A 5,887-nucleotide genomic window follows, 5' to 3' on the forward strand; every position below is an offset into this window, starting at 1 on the left:
ACAAACATGAAGTATTCTGAGGACAATCCTGAAAGCAACGGAGTCCTTCAACATTTACATCAATCAACAAAATGTTCTGCTAAAAGTTCACTTCTATTTTCAGTATCGGGAATTCAAAACAAGTTGCAGTCCTTGACTTCTAGGAGTTGGCCATAGTAGGAAGGAACATCTTACACTGTGTCATAATCGTCAATTGGCTTATCTTATTGCTGGTATGTGTACAGCATGCCAAAGGAGGGAGCAGCAAAGCATCTATTTTAACACTGGGGGAAGAAAAGGTGCATCTTGGGCTCTGGAGATGATTCCTTGAAGTAAGCTATAAAGGACAAGTAAGAATTCATTCCAGCATAGAAGCTGATGGAGTACTGTAGTTGAAAAAAAGGAATTTCATACAGAGGGTAGAGCTCACCTAAAGATAAGGAGATGTTAGACAATGTGGCAAAATAAGTATCCTGAATCTATGAAGACTATAGACAAATGCTTCCCACATTGTAGCATATAGAAGAATCTCATGGAATACTTATTTAAATAGCGATTACTGGTCCTCCACTTCACCTCCAGACTGAGATTCAGAAAATCTATTTGAGGGCCCTATAATTTCTAACAAGTCCCCAAGTGAACCCAAGTGGTACTCATTTGATGCTCAGAATACCATTATTTGAGTAGGCTTGAGTTGTAAGGACCTAGCCCAAAATAAGATGCCATAAGAGGAAGTCCAGTCTGGGTGTCAACCACATCTCTAAAGGATACAACTGTAGATTTAATTCACATCCCAAATTACTATATCAGACATTTCCATGTTTCTAGGGTAACACAGTGCAATATAAGTGAAGTACAACACAGAAATGTTACTGCAAGTCTTAGGGTCACTTTATAAATGAATAGAAAAGGAAGCCATTGAGCAAATGAGTGTGCTAAAGGAGATTAAAAGAGGAATTATTTATTTGCCTGTTAACAGAAAGAATTGTTTTTGGCTTGGTTTCATTAAAAAAATTACTAATTATCAACCATTTTTATTTGCTCATTAAAGGAGACTTTCACCAGGTGATAGTCTGTCTCTGCTTCTTTGTAAATGTCTAAGGACTAAAATCACTCTCCTTTCTATATGCTCCTGCATGCCAGTCCTCCAGGTAAACAGCATCATGAAGCTTGCAAATAAACACCTCAGAACAGCCTCCAGACAATTGGATAGTGAGGCGTGGTACTCTTAGCCAATGTCTTGGAAAGATTTGCTGAATCTTTCCCTGGTTAATTATTGTTAAGGATATTTTCAAAGAGATATGCACACCATCGTTATAATTTTGTGTGTTGTTTAAGAATTCATGGCCTCCTGATGTTTCTCTGCATTCTGAAGATGTTTCTCTCAGCTGATGTTGTCAAGTGAATGTGGTGAATATACAGTTAGGGAACTGTAAATGATGTCCCCGTGGGAAAACCCAGCCTGAACTAATAAGTACAAAGATCTGTTAATGAGATGAACTATTGATGGGATCTTTATGGGACATGGGCAAACCAGGCATTTTGAAGTCCAAATTCTGCATACCTTTTGAAGATATTTCTCTTTCCAAAGGCAGAATTTATTACTTACAGCTATTAAAGACAATATACCCCTTAAACCATTCTTACTTCAGAAGTCCTGATGAGGATGTGACTCTGATGAGCACTGGGAAGACAAAACTGCTTAAAAAACCAGGCTCATGAGGAAAAAGAAAAGGTCCTTTCAAAGACTTTTGCTGTTATATTGACAGACATTGCTATGTACATAGACAACATGGCTGAGCGGCATCTGATAGATGAACAAGTGTTAAGCAATGGAATGAAACAAAACATAAAATACAATTTTATGCCATTGTAACGGGCCACATGTGCATGACCAGATCATCCAGATGTCATTTTAAATGAGAACATCAGCACCGAATTTGTAATCAGTAAGAGAATAAACAGATTAGGAGAAAATACAAGTGAAATGGCTCCAAATTTAGGATTGTTTTCAAGGTTTTCCATGAACCATGAAATTATGTGTAATCTGGTCAACAGTTTTCTCTCCACTATTGTGCAACATCACAAGCTTTCCTCAGAAGCAATTATATTTTAATGCCTTCTGATTTTGCTGATGTACTTCAAACCATTAATTGAATATACTCCTGCTTATAAGTTGTTTCATGCAAGTAAAAATAATAATTGCCATTTTCTTCTCCAACCACTCCTATGATGTTTTTTTAACAGACAGAAAGGATACAAAGTGTGAAATATGACACACAGAGAAAGAGATACTTGCTATCAGATATGAAAAAAAGACAAAAAGAAGGGTCTAGAACTACATTGAAGGGCTCCTGGGACACTCTAAAGAATGTTATTTCTGAGTTTTCACTTTCCAAGTTGATTATTTGGAAGTCACAAACAGGCAAGCAGTTTGCTGTTTTATTTCCTCTGTATAAGCAATCTCCTTCAATGCATTAAAAGTTGAGGTTTCCGTCTCATTGCAGTGGAGCAAAACAATTTGTTGTAGAAATCTGTACCTTCATTTCCATTGAAAACGGAATCTGTTTCTCAGCTGGAAAAAAGATTGTACACTTGAGATTGCCTCACCAACTGAAATTGTTCTACAATTGGTTGAAAGGTGATTTTTAAAAATAACTTCTAATGGAAAGCTCAAATGAATAAAGACCTGTGAATGAGGTCATTAGAATGTAATATGATGATGCAGAGCAACTGGAGCTCCCATACATTACCGGTGGAGATGAAAATTCGCATGATCATCTTGGAAAACTGTTCAGAAGTATCCACTAAAGCTAAATCCATGGATACTATAGGGTTGTATGGCAATTCCATTCCCAACCAAGTGTGCTTAATGTTCATAAAAATGTTCATAGAGCAGTATTCAAAATAGCCCAAACTGGAAACCAAGTCAAATGTCCATGAGTGGTACACTGAATAAATAACTTATGTTATAGCCATATAATGAAATATTCCACAACCATAAAAAGGAATAAACCAATGTAGATAGTATGAAATAAAATGATTCACATATAGTAGAGTAAATATAATGTATTCTACCTAAAATTTAAAAACAGGCATAACTGATCTATGTTATAAGAGTCCAAGAAAGAGTTGCATTTGGGCAAAGTATTGACTGTGAAGGGACTCAAGGGAGTCTACAGAGATGTTGTAATTGTTTTATATTTTAATGTGGGGAATTCATCACCCATACATACTCCATATATGTGTACCTTACTGTTTGTAAATTATGCTTTGTTACAAAAGAAAAATTAAAAAGAAATGTGCTTGAACCTTGGCAAGGTATGTCTATAGCCAGTTAAGATATAATACCTATACATTTATAGCCTCAGTTTTCAGAAGGATCTGATAGAGGAAATCTATTTAATAAGGGATGTTGAGCAACACACTAGGTAGTATGCTTGATTATGCTTTCACAAAAGACAAACATTGTATACTGAAGTATCTACATGTTACGTTATATATCCATTTAATTTTTAAGAAAAAGAACCTTTCATTTATTATTCATTTGTTCACTCATCCAACAAACATGAGATCTTACTTCTATTTAAGAATTTATTTATTCAGAGAAATGTATTTATTTCTTTTTAATTTAGCTATAGAGAGTCCAATAATTACAAATAGTGTTTAACTTTTTTAAATATTTCATACTATGTGTTTACTAATTTCCATTCTCTTTTTATTTCCCACTGTCATACTTCATAGAGCTTTCCATTTGGGAAGTAGAAAATATAAACACATTTGGACACACCTGCACCATTTTCTCTCTCTCTCATATGCGCACACACACACACACACACACACACACGTAAATGTTAAAGACAATGAAGTTTCACCTTAAAAACAATGTACTGTGTCATGTAGACTTATCTTGAACTTTTCAGTGCATTTTTCTTAAAAGTCTAAGTGACAGGTTTCACTTTTTGAAGACAACTACGTGGGCCACATGGGCCACATTCTGTGCTTAATAATTTTTTTGTTTATCTCATTGTGGCAGACACCTGTCCTTGATTTCCAGCGGTCTCTGTCAAGTCTCTATGAAATGTAAAATCTGAAAAAAACAGAATCAGCCATCATTTGCAAGTTTGATTCCCAGCACAATTAATATTTAGTCAATGCCCACAAGGAGGTATGAAATCATATTAGGCCTTATATCCCACACCAAACTCTCATTTTGGCTCTCTTTGGTATATAATTCAGTTTGACATGTCAATGAAATATTGAAAAAGGTAATTATATTAATGACTTTTTAGAGAAATTTCCAACTGAGGAGACTAGATCCTGAGAGAGAGAGAAAGAGAGAGAGAGAGAGAGAGAGAGTGAGAGAGAAGAGAGAGAAGAGAGAAACATTTATGTTATTTACTTAATTGAGCTTTAAGCTATTATTATAATAGTCATTTGTTGAACACCTACTGTGAGCAAGGAATTCACTCAGGTGAGTCATAATTCAACTGGTTTGTGAAGCAATTAATTGGACAATGAGAGAATTATTAAATTGAGCCAGAGATTAGGGGGGCACTGAGGAGTTTGATGTCAATCTTATTGTGACTCAAGTTCCTCAATTTTCCACTCTTAATCTTTTCAATTCTTTCACACCCAGCAGTCCAGATTAATGCAGATAATTATAATTAGATTCTACTACCATTCTGATAACTCCTCCATCTGCTTAGCCAGCTTAATTTTCTCCAACCTTAAACTGGAGAGGGGGAAATTTTGTGGAAAGAGACTATTAGTTCTATTTAAAACATATTAAATTTGAGGAATGCATCAAGGGAAATTCAAGTGAAGGTCAAATGACATGGGAACACACATGTAGCTATCAACATTAGATTACCCGTGGTGATGTCAGCAGGAAATGCAGAGAAAAAAATCTCCACAAATCAGTTCCCCATAAAGACAATGAGAACACTAGCAAAAATTGTCAAAATCAATGTTTTGGGAACTCTGGAAATTAGTCAAAAATCTAGAACAATCTAAGGAGCATTTATTAAAGAAAAATAACTTAATCTCATTAAGAAGTAAATGCTTTGGGGTATTTAATGTTTCCTATTCTCACCCCAATTGCCCAGCAGACACTGGAGGAAGCCGAATGTTTTAGGAGTCCCCTCAGAATACCATTCTCAGAGAATTGTCATTAGTTGATCCATCTGACAGTTACCTGAAAACCCCTATTCCCTGAGCTTGTCTTTATTTCACCTGACCCAGGCTTCCCTCAGTGCAGACAGTGCAGCCAAATCCCTGGAGACATTTGTAAAAACCAATCAGCAGTAACCCTTGAACAAAGCAGCTGCCTAAGGTAGTGATAACAATTGCTGCAAACAAAAAATCAGCCAAAATACATGAAAGGGACAGTTAAAAGAATGAGAGGCCCACGGGGGACATTCCTGGGAATTTAGACACTCATGCACATGCATGGGACTGTGTGCGTTCCCAAGGCTGTGCTCATGTCTGAGAAAGAACTGAAAAGGCTCTAGGCACTCACCATTAGCTGACACAAACAGGAAGTGAAGGCTGTGATGAGGTTGTAAACTTTCTGGGTGAAAGTTGAAAGCAAGGTCCAAAACACATGCAGAGCCTCTCTGAACAGACTGGGAGAATTATTGGTTTCAAGAACTCAAAAAAATTTTCAGTTCAATCATTAACTGACCACTAAGCTAGCAGAACAGAAACTTTTATGGCCACACATAACAAAGAAGATAGACTACATGCCTGTAGTTCTAAAACTTGAGAAGCTGAAGCAGCGGAATGAATTAAGTAAGGGAGTTTATGACAGGCTTGGGAAACATAGTAAGACCTCATCTTAAAAAACAATCTTTGGGCCACCTCCATTGTTTGGTGGCCCAAATAATGTATATATGTGTAAGTAAAT

At 36.2% G+C, this 5,887-nt stretch overlaps 1 long non-coding RNA gene across 1 annotated transcript; it reads right to left on the minus strand.

Annotated features, from left to right (window-relative positions):
* Positions 1-271: 271 nt before the first annotated feature.
* LOC141419618 (uncharacterized) lies at positions 272-5,574 on the minus strand. Its single transcript, XR_012444249.1, has 3 exons — positions 5,501-5,574; positions 3,855-4,069; positions 272-2,554 (listed from the first exon to the last, which is right to left on the minus strand). It is a non-coding gene; the product is annotated as an uncharacterized lncRNA (long non-coding RNA).
* Between the last annotated feature and the right edge of the window lie 313 nt (positions 5,575-5,887).

Source organism: Castor canadensis, chromosome X (assembly GCF_047511655.1).
Source record: "Castor canadensis chromosome X, mCasCan1.hap1v2, whole genome shotgun sequence".
Lineage (NCBI taxonomy): Eukaryota > Metazoa > Chordata > Mammalia > Rodentia > Castoridae > Castor > Castor canadensis.